A 16,960-nucleotide genomic window follows, 5' to 3' on the forward strand; every position below is an offset into this window, starting at 1 on the left:
CACCAACTGTGACATGACAGCAGATCCAGGACCACACCCCTGTGGACCATGGCAACCACAGAATGATGGAATCCCTGAATGGTTTTCCTTGGGATGGACCCTGAAGATCATCTTGTTCCAAGCTGAGCAAGCTCCCACCAGAGCAGGTTGCTCAGAGTGCTGTCCCAGGTGGCCTTGCATGTTCCCAGGGATGAGGCATGCACAGCCTCCGTGCACAGCCTGGGCCAGTGCCTCAGCGCCCTCAGTGTAAAATAGCAGAGTCCTAAAATGCAACCCAAATCAGCCTCATTGGCCCCTTGGCCAGGCCATGGGTCCATACCCAGCTCAGCTCGGAGCTCCCTGTGCTCCCCCAAGCACAGAGCCCAAAGCAAACCCCCCCCAAGGGGGCACAGCGTCTCAGTGTCTGTGCCACGCTGGCTCCCTCCACCCTGGGGTGCCACAGAGCAAAGATTTTCCCAAAGCATGTCTGGGTCCTGGGCACAGGAGACGCTGCAAAAGCCAGAGGCCCCACTTCTGGCACAGAGGTATCTCTGTGGCCCTGCAGCCCAGTTACAGGAGATGGACAAGTCATACAAATCTTCAGGGTGTTTATTGTCAGGATAGAAATTACTTCATACAAAAGAAGAATTTAAAAACAGCACTCCCTGGCTCTCAGAAATAAATATACATATATATATATATGCACACATATATATTGACAGAACGAATAATTTTCTGCTATGTGATTTTAAAACCAAACAAGATTAATACCAGTCTCCAAACTACTCTGCCAAACCAGTGCAAGGGGATCTAAGAATTCCTGCCGCCCACCTTGCCTTGGGAGCCTAGCTGGGCATCAGACTGGGCATCAGGCATCCTCCTGCTGCCTGCACCGCCCAGCTCTCCTTGCCCCACCACTTGCTAGCAGATGCTGGGACAACAGAAGCTCTCGGGGTGTCACCACCGTAGGTTTCTTCTCTTGCAAAGCAGCCTGCCAGGCTCTGGGGCGGCTGTGCCATCCAAGGCACTCTGCGGGACACCCAGTGTCACATCTGTCCAATGACCTGCCTGCCCACACGGCTGCTCCCCCTCAGCCCAGACCTACCAAAGAACGACAACTGAACCCCTTGGCTTCACAGCAGGGGCTTTGCTGGATTTGCCCAAAGGACTCCACCAGGAAGACGTGCTCCTCCAGCGCTGGTGAGGCCATGGCCCGCTGAGAGTTCGTGTCTGCCCGCTGGATTCCCACAGCACAGATCTCGATGCCAGCGTTTTGCAACAAAATTGCAAACTCTTTGTTGCAAACCGCCATGGAATAACCAGGAGCAGGGAATTTCTGGGTACAGGATTGCCTGCCGTCCTCATGTTGCATTGTGTTCTGTGTGCAGCACCCATTGCCCCAGCAACCCACAGAGCAGTCCCCATCCCTCATGGCTCATGCTCTTCTCCATGAAAACCACTTTCTGATCGTCCTTCCAAAGCCACAAGACCCCAGGTGTGTGATGCTTGAGGGTGTTGTGGCACATGTTGCATTTTCCCAGCCACAGCAAGGCTCTCCAGTTGGAGTTCCCTGGCAATGGAAAGGAGGGAGATCAGTAGCCCCTGGTCCCCCAGCCTTAGCAGGGTACACAGAGCAGCCAAGCAACAGCTTGAGCCCGGCAAAGCAGCCCTGGTCCCCCAGCAGGTGATGCAAAGCTTTCAGCCTGATGATGAGCTCCATCTATCCTCCATCTATCCCTTCTTCCATCCATGCATGCATGCGTGCATCCATGCCCAGGTGATGGCTCAGGGAGCTCCCCTCAGCTCCGGGGTGCCCGGGAGCAGGGGGTGCCCACAGCCCAGTGCTCCTTCGCGCTGGTGTCTGGTGCCACCTGGTGCAGTGCCATTGGTGAGGCTCTGCAGGGCCACGCAGGCTGGGCCCTGCTCCCAGATGTGATGCCATGGGAAAGAGCCCGGTGGGCTCTGTCTCTACAAATACCAAGTGTGTATGGAGCTCAGAGTGGGACCGCTCTGGGCACAGGTACCCCCAACACAGCGCTCGCTCCCACACACCTCCAGGCCAGGCAACCTGGAGCAAGTGGAAACCACAACTCTGCAGATGCTGCATGTGCCCAAAGCAAATGGAAAGAGAGCTGGGATGTGAAAAATAAAGATTGTTTATTTACAGAAGAGCAGCAACAAAAATGAACTCCAGAACATATTTACATTGTAAGAATCTTTATAACAACGACAATCTATAAAACGTATTTACATAAGAACCTATCTAACAACAATGTAGAGAACGTATTTCCAGATGATAACACTATCTAAAATCTACGCAGGAAAAACAACAGAAGAACTCTCTCAAAAAACGTATGTACAGGTGGGTATCATCAACACCTCAGATCACCGTCAGTCCTGGAAGAAAAGCAAGCCACACGGTCACTGCAGTCAGGCCCTGAGGGTTTGTTCCCTGTGCCCCCAGGCTGGCACACGCTGGCAGAGCAGGACTGTGCCGCCAGCACTGAGCCCGGCTGGGGCTGGGAGCTGGGCCCAGCTGCTGGGACGGGGCTGGCGTGGCCCAAAGCAAGCGCAGGGCAGGCCGGGGGTGGTGCTTGTGCCACCAGAATGCAGGGATGACCCAGGTCCCCGTGTCCATGAGCAGGGCCACCCAGCCCAGCCCCAGCCTGGCGGCAGGGGAGCCACTGTGCCTGTGGGCAGGGCATGGGGAGCACGTGCCTGTCCTGCTGCCTGTGTTGGTCTTCATCCCAAGACCATGTCCTCCTCCTCATCTTCCTGGTCGACATCCATCTCCTCAACACAATCTTCCGTTTCCACCTCCATTTGTTCCTCCGTCTCCTCCTCCTCCACCTCCATGTCTTCGTCCATCTCGTCGTCCACCTCCATCGCTTCATCCACCTCCTCCTCATCCACCTCCATCGCTTCCTCTATCTCCTCCTCGTCTACCTCCATCTCTTCCACTCCGTTCTCTTCTAGATCTATATCCATTCTTTCCTCTTCATCAAACTTTCTGTCAACTTCCATCTCCTCTTCATGGTCTCTGACAGCCTGCACAGGGAGCAAAACCTCAGAGTGGGGTCCCTGTCCCACAGCATCCCCTCACAGCTCCAGCCCGCCCGGGCTGCCAGGGGGTGTCCACCTCCATGGAATGGCACTGTACCTCCATTGGGAAGAATGGGAGCATCCTGCAGGGATGGATGGTAAAATCCAGGCAGCAGGGAGCGTTCAGGACTGACGGCACTATCGGGGAACAGGTGAGAAGCAGGGTTGCAGGGGTGCTCTCAGAGCAGGGCGAAGCGTGTGTTCACACAAGGGCAACTGGTTGTGTTGTGCCCTTGGCTGGGCGAAGGCAGTCCCAGCTGGAACACCAACTGTGACATGACAGCAGATCCAGGACCACACCCCTGTGGACCATGGCAACCACAGAATGATGGAATCCCTGAACGGTTTTCCTTGGGATGGACCCTGAAGATCATCTTGTTCCAAGCTGAGCAAGCTCCCACCAGAGCAGGTTGCTCAGAGTGCTGTCCCAGCTGGCCTTGCATGTTCCCAGGGATGAGGCATGCACAGCCTCTGTGCACAGCCTGGGCCAGTGCTTCAGCACCCCCAGTGTAAAATGCCAGTTTCCTTAGAGACAAGCTAAATTGACCCCCTTGCAGTTGAAAGTCATTCCCCCTTCTCCTCTCCCCACATCTTTCCCAGTGGTTCCTGCAAGTCCTGCATGGCTGCAGTGAGGCTTTCCCATGGCCTTCTGCAGCCTGAGCATCCCCAACTCTGTCTTCACTGGAGGTTAGAAAGTCAAGCAAAACAGGCAGAAGCACTGCTGGGCTCCTTCTTTTCCACTCTGGCAACTACCTTCTCCTTCCCTGAGCCCTAGGTGTGAGTGTAAGTCATCTCCTAGTCTGCCACTTCTGCAAGCCACATGAGTCATTTTGATCCTGGAAACCTCAGCAGACATACTTTATTTTTCCCTTTCCAGTACAAACACTTTTTCAGCTTTTAAAATCTGAACAATTTTTAAAAACAATAGGACACAGCCTTTTAACAGGATTGCTTATCAACTGCCTCGGAAAGCTGCCCATGCAAGGACAACCCCGTGGGCACCGTTTCCTTACTCCGCGAGCAAGTTAAAAAAATGCCCAGTTTTCTACCAAGTTCCTTTCACTTTTTAAACATGACTAGCTGAGAGCTGAAATAAAAAACTGCCCGTAGCTTCAAGTGACTAGGCAGGAACAGTACAAACATAGCATCATTTTCCGGAAGGTCAGACTTCTTCCTTTTCATAGTTTTGTTATGGGCAGTCCTGGCTCCCTCTTTTCTGGGGAAGTTCTTCCTGCCCAGCCACTCTCAGGCAGCCCTGGCCAGGGCCCAGGGAACCTGGCGCTTGGCTTGCTTTTCTCTTTGCTTTTCTCCCTGGTGGGAGGGGATGGAAAGGGGGCTTAGGCAGGATGCTCCCCCTCACCTGCGCGGTGAGGACTCCCCTGGCCCATCCCAAAGTACTGAGGGTTGGCTTGATACTCCTTCCTTGGGCTGGAGAAGAAAAAGAGGTTTTGATGTCTAAGAGCAGGTTTGCAGAATGACCAATGGCAGCTCCCCTGATGCACTAAGAACTCCTTCCCCTGCCAGAGGAGCATCAACCATCAGCTGGGGGGGCATGCAGAGGACACCTGGCCCCTAAGCACTTGCCCAGCCCTGCCACATGCTCACAGCACCAGACTCCACTCTCGCTGCTCTGGCCTTTGCTGATCTGGAGCTACTCTCCAGCTGCTGACATGCTTCTCCAGCTGAGGAACGAGTTCTTAGTGCATCGGGGAGCATGATGTGGCCAAGTGGAGTCCGAGGTCCCTGTGGTCCTCCCCAGCCTGGAAGCATGTTTCAGGCAGCTCAGGCAGTTTTTGCTGGGGGACAAAAGGTGGCCAGGTGCATCTCTGCTGGGAGCTGCTGCTGCTGCTTTGTGCTGCTTGGAGCACAGAGCTGCTCCTTTATGCACTTGGGGGCATCAGGGAGGGAAGTGTGTTGCACAAGAGCAGGGACAGCCTGGTGAGGGTGACAGGCACTTTGTGGGAGCCAAAGGCTGGCTGGTGTGGAAGGCTTCATGAGCTACAACGCTGAGTTGATAGAAAAATATGTTCCTCTGCTGTAAAGTGCCAGAGTTGCTTCCATGGAGGCTTTTTAATTTCCTCTTCATTCTAGTGGTGAAGTCCCATTGGCTGATCAGTGGAGGGTGCCCATGCTGGGCTCCCAGGGAGAGGCAGATTCTGTGTGCAACAGCTCTGTAGGACAAGGCTGGAGCTGCTCAGCAATGTGGAGAAGCTTTTCCAGCCTGCCTGTTCATGGGAAACCAGAGTCCTCTAAAGCCTGGCTCGTTTCTAAAGGTGGTGGTTGTTTACTGTTATATTTCTTGATGAGCCTCTAGCAGAGCTGTTTTTACCTCTGCTATGACCAGTGTTGCAGACAGTCCCGCTAGCTGCACTTTGGAAGCTGAAACTGCCCACCCACTTGTAACCGTTGATGGAAGGTGTTGGGGTTTTGAGTGTTCTGGACTAAAAGCAATAATAACTAGTGCCTTAATGCAGGCTGCCTCTCGTCTGCTCTAGCCCTGTGCGTAGAAGTGGGAGCCAGGCTCCAAGTCTTTTTCAAATGTGATTGGACGTATTCTGCTGAAGCAACAAAAATGGACTCCATCATGTATTTACAATGTAAGAATCTTTATAACAACAACAGTCTATGGAACGTATTTACATAAGAACCTATCTAAAAACAAAGTATGAAATGTATTTACAGGAGAAAACAAAACTCTCTAAAACATCTACAGAAGACTACTGAAGAACTCTTTCAAAAATGTATATACAGGTGGGTGTCATCCACGCCTCAGATCGCCGTCAGTCCTGGAAGAAAAGCAAGCAGCACGGTCACTGCAGTCAGGCCCTGAGGGTTTGTTCCCTGTGCCCCCAGGCTGGCACACGCTGGCAGAGCAGGACTGTGCCACCAGCACTGAGCCTGGCTGGGGCTGGGAGCTGGGCCCAGCTGCTGGGACGGGGCTGGCGTGGCCAAAAGCAAGCGCAGGGCAGGCCGGGGGTGGTGCTTGTGCCACCAGAATGCAGGGATGCCCCGGGTCCCCGTGTCCCTGAGCAGGGCCACCCAGCCCAGCCCCAGCCTGGCAGCAGGGGAGCCACTGTGCCTGTGGGCAGGGCATGGGGAGCACGTGCCTGTCCTGCTGCCTGGGTCGGTCTTCATCCCAAGACCATGTCCTGCTCCTTGTCTTTCTGGTCCACATCCATCTCTTCAACACGATCTTCCATTTCCATGTCCATCTCTTCCTCCTCCTCCTCCACATCAACCTCCATCTCTTCCTCCATGTCCTCCACGTCCACCTCCATCTCTTCCATCTCATCCACGTCCACCTCCATCTCTTCCTCTCCATTGTCTTCTATATTTATCTGCATGCTCTCTTCTTCATCAATCTTTGTATCTGTCTCCATCTCCTCTTTGGTGTCTCTCACAGCCTGCACAGGGAGCAAAACCTCAGAGTGGGGTCCCTGTCCCACAGCATCCCCTCACAGCTCCAGCCCGCCCAGGCTGCCATGGGGTGTCCACCTCCATGGAATGGCACTGTACCTCCATTGGGACGAATGGGAGCATCCTGCAGGGATGGATGGTAAAATCCAGGCAGCAGGGAGCGTTCAGGACTGACAGCAGTTTTTGGGAACAGGTGAGAAGCAGGGTGACAGGGGTGCTCTCAGAGCAGGGTGAAGCACGTGCTCACACAAGGGCGACTGGTTGTGTTGTGCCCTTGGCTGGACGATGGCAGTCCCAGCTGGAACACCAACTGTGACATGACAGCAGATCCAGGACCACACCCCTGTGGACCATGGCAACCACAGAATGATGGAATCCCTGAATGGTTTTCCTTGGGATGGACCCTGAAGATCATCTTGTTCCAAGCTGAGCAAGCTCCCACCAGAGCAGGTTGCTCAGAGTGCTGTCCCAGGTGGCCTTGGATGTTCCCAGGGATGAGGCATGCACAGCCTCCGTGCACAGCCTGGGCCAGTGCCTCAGCGCCCTCAGTGTAAAATAGCAGAGTCCTAAAATGCAACCCAAATCAGCCTCATTGGCCCCTTGGCCAGGCCATGGGTCCATACCCAGCTCAGCTCGGAGCTCCCTGTGCTCCCCCAAGCACAGAGCCCAAAGCAAACCCCGCCTAAGGGGACACAGCATCTCAGTGTCTGTGCCACGCTGGCTCCCTCCACCCTGGGGTGCCACAGAGCAAAGATTTTCCCAAAGCATGTCTGGGTCCTGGGCACAGGAGACGCTGCAAAAGCCAGAGGCCCCACTTCTGGCACAGAGGTATCTCTGTGGCCCTGCAGCCCAGTTACAGGAGATGGACAAGTCATACAAATCTTCAGGGTGTTTATTGTCAGGATAGAAATTACTTCATACAAAAGAAGAATTTAAAAACAGCACTCCCTGGCTCTCAGAAATAAATATACATATATATATATATGCACACATATATATTGACAGAACGAATAATTTTCTGCTATGTGATTTTAAAACCAAACAAGATTAATACCAGTCTCCAAACTACTCTGCCAAACCAGTGCAAGGGGATCTAAGAATTCCTGCCGCCCACCTTGCCATGGGAGCCTAGCTGGGCATCAGACTGGGCATCAGGCATCCTCCTGCTGCCTGCACCGCCCAGCTCTCCTTGCCCCACCACTTGCTAGCAGATGCTGGGACAACAGAAGCTCTCGGGGTGCCACCACTGTAGGTTTCTTCTCTTGCAAAGCAGCCTGCCAGGCTCTGGGGCGGCTGTGCCATCCAAGGCACTCTGCGGGACACCCGGTGTCACATCTGTCCAATGACCTGCCTGCCCACACGGCTGCTCCCCCTCAGCCCAGACCTACCAAAGAACGACAACTGAACCCCTTGGCTTCGCAGCAGGGGCTTTGCTGGATTTGCCCAAAGGACTCCACCAGGAAGACGTGCTCCTCCAGCGCTGGTGAGGCCATGGCCCGCTGAGAGTTCATGTCTGCCCGCTGGATTCCCACAGCACAGATCTCGATGCCAGCGTTTTGCAACAAAATTGCAAACTCTTTGTTGCAAACCGCCATGGAATAACCAGGAGCAGGGAATTTCTGGGTACAGGATTGCCTGCCGTCCTCATGTTGCATTGTGTTCTGTGTGCAGCACCCATTGCCCCAGCAACCCACAGAGCAGTCCCCATCCCTCATGGCTCATGCTCTTCTCCATGAAAACCACTTTCTGATCGTCCTTCCAAAGCCACAAGACCCCAGGTGTGTGATGCTTGAGGGTGTTGTGGCACATGTTGCATTTTCCCAGCCACAGCAAGGCTCTCCAGTTGGAGTTCCCTGGCAATGGAAAGGAGGGAGATGAGTAGCCCCTGGTCCCCCAGCCTTAGCAGGGTACACAGAGCACCCAAGCAACAGCTTGAGCCCGGCAAAGCAGCCCTGGTCCCCCAGCAGGTGATGCAAAGCTTTCAGCCTGATGATGAGCTCCATCTATCCTCCATCTATCCCTTCTTCCATCCATGCATGCATGCGTGCATCCATGCCCAGGTGATGGCTCAGGGAGCTCCCCTCAGCTCCGGGGTGCCCGGGAGCAGGGGGTGCCCACAGCCCAGTGCTCCTTAGCGCTGGTGTCTGGTGCCACCTGGTGCAGTGCCATTGGTGAGGCTCTGCAGGGCCACGCAGGCTGGGCCCTGCTCCCAGATGTGATGCCATGGGAAAGAGCCCGGTGGGCTCTGTCTCTACAAATACCAAGTGTGTATGGAGCTCAGAGTGGGACCGCTCTGGGCACAGGTACCCCCAACACAGCGCTCGCTCCCACACACCTCCAGGCCAGGCAACCTGGAGCAAGTGGAAACCACAACTCTGCAGATGCTGCATGTGCCCAAAGCAAATGGAAAGAGAGCTGGGATGTGAAAAATAAAGATTGTTTATTTACAGAAGAGCAGCAACAAAAATGAACTCCAGAACATATTTACATTGTAAGAATCTTTATAACAACGACAATCTATAAAACGTATTTACATAAGAACCTATCTAACAACAATGTAGAGAACGTATTTCCAGATGATAACACTATCTAAAATCTACGCAGGAAAAACAACAGAAGAACTCTTTCAAAAAACGTATGTACAGGTGGGTATCATCAACACCTCAGATCGCCGTCAGTCCTGGAAGAAAAGCAAGCCACACGGTCACTGCAGTCAGGCCCTGAGGGTTTGTTCCCTGTGCCCCCAGGCTGGCACACGCTGGCAGAGCAGGACTGTGCCGCCAGCACTGAGCCCGGCTGGGGCTGGGAGCTGGGCCCAGCTGCTGGGACGGGGCTGGCGTGGCCCAAAGCAAGCGCAGGGCAGGCCGGGGGTGGTGCTTGTGCCACCAGAATGCAGGGATGACCCAGGTCCCCGTGTCCATGAGCAGGGCCACCCAGCCCAGCCCCAGCCTGGCGGCAGGGGAGCCACTGTGCCTGTGGGCAGGGCATGGGGAGCACGTGCCTGTCCTGCTGCCTGTGTTGGTCTTCATCCCAAGACCATGTCCTCCTCCTCATCTTCCTGGTCGACATCCATCTCCTCAACACAATCTTCCGTTTCCACCTCCATTTGTTCCTCCGTCTCCTCCTCCTCCACCTCCATGTCTTCGTCCATCTCCTCGTCCACCTCCATCGCTTCATCCACCTCCTCCTCATCCACCTCCATCGCTTCCTCTATCTCCTCCTCGTCTACCTCCATCTCTTCCACTCCGTTCTCTTCTAGATCTATATCCATTCTTTCCTCTTCATCAAACTTTCTGTCAACTTCCATCTCCTCTTCATGGTCTCTGACAGCCTGCACAGGGAGCAAAACCTCAGAGTGGGGTCCCTGTCCCACAGCATCCCCTCACAGCTCCAGCCCGCCCGGGCTGCCAGGGGGTGTCCACCTCCATGGAATGGCACTGTACCTCCATTGGGACGAATGGGAGCATCCTGCAGGGATGGATGGTAAAATCCAGGCAGCAGGGAGCGTTCAGGACTGACGGCACTATCGGGGAACAGGTGAGAAGCAGGGTTGCAGGGGTGCTCTCAGAGCAGGGCGAAGCGTGTGTTCACACAAGGGCAACTGGTTGTGTTGTGCCCTTGGCTGGGCGAAGGCAGTCCCAGCTGGAACACCAACTGTGACATGACAGCAGATCCAGGACCACACCCCTGTGGACCATGGCAACCACAGAATGATGGAATCCCTGAACGGTTTTCCTTGGGATGGACCCTGAAGATCATCTTGTTCCAAGCTGAGCAAGCTCCCACCAGAGCAGGTTGCTCAGAGTGCTGTCCCAGCTGGCCTTGCATGTTCCCAGGGATGAGGCATGCACAGCCTCTGTGCACAGCCTGGGCCAGTGCTTCAGCACCCCCAGTGTAAAATGCCAGTTTCCTTAGAGACAAGCTAAATTGACCCCCTTGCAGTTGAAAGTCATTCCCCCTTCTCCTCTCCCCACATCTTTCCCAGTGGTTCCTGCAAGTCCTGCATGGCTGCAGTGAGGCTTTCCCATGGCCTTCTGCAGCCTGAGCATCCCCAACTCTGTCTTCACTGGAGGTTAGAAAGTCAAGCAAAACAGGCAGAAGCACTGCTGGGCTCCTTCTTTTCCACTCTGGCAACTACCTTCTCCTTCCCTGAGCCCTAGGTGTGAGTGTAAGTCATCTCCTAGTCTGCCACTTCTGCGAGCCACATGAGTCATTTTGATCCTGGAAACCTCAGCAGACATACTTTATTTTTCCCTTTCCAGTACAAACACTTTTTCAGCTTTTAAAATCTGAACAATTTTTAAAAACAATAGGACACAGCCTTTTAACAGGATTGCTTATCAACTGCCTCGGAAAGCTGCCCATGCAAGGACAACCCCGTGGGCACCGTTTCCTTACTCCGCGAGCAAGTTAAAAAAATGCCCAGTTTTGTACCAAGTTCCTTTCACTTTTTAAACATGACTAGCTGAGAGCTGAAATAAAAAACTGCCCGTAGCTTCAAGTGACTAGGCAGGAACAGTACAAACATAGCATCATTTTCCGGAAGGTCAGACTTCTTCCTTTTCATAGTTTTGTTATGGGCAGTCCTGGCTCCCTCTTTTCTGGGGAAGCTCTTCCAGATCAGCCACTCCAAGGCAGCCCTGGCCAGGGCCCAGGGAACCTGGCCCTTGGCTTGCTTTTCTCTTTGCTTTTCTCCCTGGTGGGAGGGGATGGAAAGGGGGCTTAGGCAGGATGCTCCCCCTCACCTGCGCGGTGAGGACTCCCCTGGCCCATCCCAAAGTACTGAGGGTTGGCTTGATACTCCTTCCTTGGACTGGAGAAGAAAAAGAGGTTTTGATGTCTAAGAGCAGGTTTTGCAGAATGCCCAATGGCAGCTCCCTGATGCACTAAGAACTCCTTCCCCCTGCCAGAGGAGCATCAACCATCAGCTGGGGGGCATGCAGAGGACACCTGGCCCCACAGCACTTGCCCAGCCCTGCCACCACATGCTCCACAGCACAGACTCCTCTCGCTGCTCTGGCCTTTGCTGATCTGGAGCTACTCTCCAGCTGCTGACATGCTTCTCCAGCTGAGGAACGAGTTCTTAGTGCATCAGGGGAGCATGGTGTGGCAAGTGGAGTCAGGGTCCCCCTGTGGTCCTCCCCAGCCTGGAAGCATGTTTCAGGCAGCTCAAGTAGTTTTGCTGGGGGAGAAAAGGTGGCCACGTGCATCTCTGCTGGGAGCTGCTGCTGCCGCTTTGTGCTGCTTGGAGCACAGAGCTGCTCCTTTATGCACTTGGGGGGATCAGGGAGGGAAGTGTGTTGCACAAGAGCAGGGACAGCCTGGTGAGGGTGACAGGCACTGTGTGGGAGCCAAAGGCTGGCTGGTGTGGAAGGCTTCATGAGCTACAACGCTGAGCTGATAGAAAAATATGTTCCTCTGCTGTAAAGTGCCAGAGTTGCTTGGATGGAGGCTCTTGAATTTCCTCCTCACTCATCCTAGTGATGAAGTCCCCTTTAGCTGATGAGTGGAGGGTGCCCATGCTGGGCTCCCAGGGAGAGGCAGATTCTGTGTGCAACAGCTCTGTAGGACAAGGCTGGAGCTGCTCAGGAATGTGGAGAACCTTTTCCAGCCTGCCTGTTCATGGGAAACCTGAGTCCTCTAAAGCCTGGCTCCTTTCTAAAGGTGGTGGTTGTTCACTGTTATATTTATTGACGAGCCTCTAGCATAGCTATTTTTACCTCTGCTATGACCAGTGTTGCAGACAGTCCCACTAGCTGCACTTTGGCAGATGAAACAGCCCACCCACTTGTAACCATCGATGGAAGATGTTGGGGTTTTGAGTGTTCTGGACTAAAAGCAATAATAACTAGTGCCTTAATGCAGGCTGCCTCTCGTCTGCTCTAGCCCTGTGGATAGAAGTGGGAGCCAGGCTCCAAGTCCTTTTCAAATGTGATTGGACTTATTCTGCTGAAGCAACAAAAATGGGCCACATCATGTATTTACAAGGTAAGGATCTTTATAACAACAACAATCTATAGAACGTATTTACATAAGAACCTATCTAACAACAATATATAAAACATATTTACAGAAGATAAAACTTTCTAAAAACTACGTAGGAAAAACAACTGAAGGACTCCTTCAAAAACGTATATACAGGTGGGTGGCATCCACGCCTCAGATCGCCGTCAGTCCTGGAAGAAAAGCAAGCAGCACGGTCACTGCAGTCAGGCCCTGAGGGTTTGTTCCCTGTGCCCCCAGGCTGGCACACGCTGGCAGAGCAGGACTGTGCCGCCAGCACTGAGCCCGGCTGGGGCTGGGAGCTGGGCCCAGCTGCTGGGACGGGGCTGGCGTGGCCCAAAGCAAGCGCAGGGCAGGCCGGGGGTGGTGCTTGTGCCACCAGAATGCAGGGATGCCCCGGGTCTGGGCAGGGGAGCCACTGTGCCTGTGGGCAGGGCATGGGGAGCACGTGCCTGTCCTGCTGCCTGTGTCGGTCTTCATCCCAAGACCATGTCCTCCTCCTCATCTTCCTGGTCGACTTCCATCTCCTCAACAAAATCTTCTGTTTCCACCTCCATTTGTTCCTCCGTCTCCTCCTCCTCCACCTCCATGTCTTCTTCCATCTCCTCGTCCACCTCCATCGCTTCATCCACCTCCTCCTCATCCACCTCCATCTCTTCCTCTATCTCCTCCTCGTCAACCTCCATCTCTTCCACTCCATTCTCTCCTGGATCTATATCCATTCTTTCCTCTTCCTCAAACTTTCTGTCGACTTCCATCTCCTCCTTGGTGTCTCTCACAGCCTGCACAGGGAGCAAAACCTCAGAGTTGGGTCCCTGTCCCACAGCATCCCCTCACAGCTCCAGCCCGCCCAGGCTGCCAGGGGGTGTCCACCTCCATGGAATGGCACTGTACCTCCATTGGGACAAATGGGAGCATCCTGCAGGGATGGATGGCAAAATCCAGGCAGCAGGGAGTGTTCAGGACTGACGGCACTGTCGGGGAACAGGTGAGAAGCAGGGTGACAGGGGTGCTCTCAGAGCAGGGCGAAGCACGTCCTGACCCAAGGGCGGCTGGTTGTGTTGTGCCCTTGGCTGGGCGATGGCAGTCCCAGCTGGAACACCAACTGTGACATGACAGCAGATCCAGGACCACACCCCTGTGGACCATGGCAACCACAGAATGATTGAATCCCTGAAGGGTTTGCCTTGGGATGGACCCTGAAGATCATCTTGTTGCAAGCTGAGCAAGCTCCCAGCAGAGCAGGTTGCTCAGAGTGCTGTCCCAGCTGGCCTTGCATGTTCCCAGGGATGAGGCATGCACAGCCTCCGTGCACAGCCTGGGCCAGTGCCTCAGCACCCTCAGTGCAAAATACCAGTTTCCTTAGAGACAAGCTAAATCGACCACCTTGCAGTTGAAAGTCATTCCCCCTTCTCCTCTCCCCACATCTTTCCCAGTGGTCCCTGCAAGTCCATCATGGCCACAGTGAGGCTTTCCCATGGCCTTCTCTTCTGCAGCCTGAGCATCCCCAACTCTGCCTTCACGGGAGGTCAGAAAGTCAGGCAAAACAGGCAGAAGCACTGCTGGGCTCCTTCTTCCTCCACTCTGGCCACTACCTTCTCCTTCCCTGAGCCCTAGGTGTGAGTGTAAGTCATCTCCTAGTCTGCCACTTCTGCAAGCCACACGAGTCATTTTGATGCTGGAAACCTCAGCAAGACATACTTTACTTTTTCCTTTCCAGTACAAACACTTTTTCAGCTTTTAAAATCTGAACAAATAGATGAGGTTTTAAAAACAACAGGTCTTTTAACAGGATCGCTTATCAAGTGCCTCAGAAAGCTGCCCATGCAAGGACAACCCCGTGGGCACCATTTCCTTACTCTGCAAGCAATTTAAGAAAATGCCCAGTTGCGTACAAAGTTCCCTTCACTTTTGAAACATGAATAGCTGAGAACTGAAATAACAAAGAGCCCATAGCTTCAAGTGACTGTCGCTGTTGAGCCGCTAGCAGAGAAGGAAAACCCCGGATTCTCAGCGTGGCATAGAAAAGGCGCTTTATTATTTTGACTCCAACATATATATAGACTTTTCAGAGGTCACCCAGATTGGTCAGTCAGAAACCTCCCCCTAGGCCTGATTGGCCAGGCCTGAACTGTCCAAATCTCGAGACACTGTAACAACAGCATCCAAACTTTATCTTTGTTCATAAAACACAAAAAAATATTCTCATGGGAAAAACCTATGCTAGCCACAAGTGACTAGTCAGGAATAGTCCAAAGATAGCACCATTTTCCGGAACGTCAGACGTCTTCCGTGCCCTAGTTTTGTTATGGGCAGTCCTGGCTCCCTCTTTTCTGGGGAAGCTCTTCCTGCTCAGCCACTGTAAGGCAGCCCTGGCCAGGGCACAGGGAACCTGGCCCTTGGCTTGCTCTTCTCTTTGCTTTTCTCCCTGGTGGGAGGGGATGGAAAGGGGGCTTAGGCAGGATGCTCCCCCTCACCTGCGCGGTGAGGACTCCCCTGGCCCATCCCAAAGTACTGAGGGTTGGCTTGATACTCCTTCCTTGGGCTGGAGAAGAAAAATAGGTTTTGATGTCTAAGAGCAGGTTTTGCAGTATGCCCAATGGCAGCTGGAACTCGTTCCTCAGCTGGAGAAGCATGTCAGCAGCTGGACAGGAGCTCCAGATCAGCAAAGGCCAGAGCAGCGAGAGCGGTGTCTGGTGCTGTGAGCATGTGGCAGGGCTGGGCAAGGGCTGTGGGGCCAGGTGTCCTCTCCATGCCCCCACAGCTGATGGTTGATGCTCCTCTGGCAGGGGAAGGAGTTCCTAGTGAATCAGGGGAGCATGATGTGGCCAAGTGGACTGCGAGATGCCTGTGGTCCTCCCCAGCCTGGAAGCATGTTTCAGGCAGCTCAGGCAGTTTTTGCTGGGGGAGAAAAGGTGGCCACGTGCATCTCTGCTGGGAGCTGCTTGGAGCTGCTTGGAGCACAGAGCTGCTCCTTTATGCACTTGGGGGGATCAGGGAGGGAAGTGTGGTGCAAAGAGCAGGGATAGCCTGGTGAGGGTGACAGGCACTGTGTGGGAGCCAAAGGCTGGCTGCTGTGGAAGGCTTCATGAGCTACAACACTGAGCTGATGGAAAAATATGTTCCTCTGCTGTAAAGTGCCAGAGATGCTTCCATGGAGGCTCTTTCATTTCCTCCTCACTCATCCTAGTGGTGAAGTCCCCATTGGCTGATGAGTGGAGGGTGCCCATGCTGGGCTCCCAGGGAGAGGCAGATTCTGTGTGCAACAGCTCTGTAGGACAAGGCTGGAGCTGCCCAGGAATGTGGAGAAGTTTTTCCAGCCTGCCTGTTCATGGGAAACCAGAGTGCTCTAAAGCCTGGCTCCTTTCTAAAGGTGGTGGTTGTTCGCTGTTATATTTACTGATGAGCTTCTAGCATAGCTATATTTACCTCTGCTATGACCAGTGTTGCAGACAGTCCTGCTAGCTGCACTTTGGCAGCTGAAACTGCCCACCCACTTGTAACCGTCGATGGAAGATGTTGGGGTTTTGAGTGTTCTGGACTAAAAGCAATAATAACTAGTGCCTTAATGCAGGCTGCCTCTCGTCTGCTCTAGCCCTGTGGATAGAAGTGGGAGCCAGGCTACATGTCTTTTTCAAATATGATTAGACTTATTCTGCTGAAACAACAAAAATGAACTCCATCATGTATTTAAAATGTAAGTACTGGTTCTTTTAGCTTCTCTCATCATTTCTAAAGACATTCACACCCTTTTCCCCTCCCAGCCGGGAGACTCAGCAGCTCCTGGGAAGAGCAGGGCACATCAGGCACGGCTCTGCTCCACCAGCCAGGCAAGGCACTGGCCTTGGGAATTGCCAAAGCCTGGCAGCTCTGCAGTTGCTCGCAGCTGGAGCAGCTCGGCTCCCAGAGCCTCCAGCGCCGGCTGAGCCCCCTTTGCCCCAAGGTGCTGCCGGCCCTGCTGCGGCTGCCGTGGGCAGCGGGTGTCCGGGCAGCTCCGTGCCTGCCCCGGCCGTGCTCGGGGAGCGCCGGGCTTGGAGGGGACGCTGCCCGGGCAGGAGCTGAGCTCGGGCACCTGTTGGCCCTCGGGCTCCTGTGGGAGCCCCAGCCCCGCAGCCCCAGCCCCGCAGCCCTGCCGCTGCCAGCATCGCAGCCCGCCGGGACTCTGTGCCAGCAGCCAGCGCTGACCGTACAGCCACCTCCGGGCACCCACGGCCCCTGCCCATCATGGCCTGCACTGCCCCATCCAGGGCTCACCCGAGTCGGGCTCAGGCTCCAGTGGCTGCTGCCAGCAGCAGGAAATGGGGCAGCGCCAGGATCACCTGGCGTGGCTTTCGTCTCTTGAACAATGGCACAGAAATGTAATGCACGGGAGGAGCAAAGCCCAGAGCCCTTGGAGGCTCCAAGCCTTAACCATCAGCCCCTGCAGCTCCAAAAGCTGCTCCCCACAACCTGGCTCCAG

The sequence above is a fragment of the Lichenostomus cassidix genome, unplaced genomic scaffold (genome assembly GCF_008360975.1).
Source record: "Lichenostomus cassidix isolate B80296 unplaced genomic scaffold, HeHo_3.0 HiC_scaffold_42, whole genome shotgun sequence".
In the NCBI taxonomy this organism is placed as follows: domain Eukaryota; kingdom Metazoa; phylum Chordata; class Aves; order Passeriformes; family Meliphagidae; genus Lichenostomus; species Lichenostomus cassidix.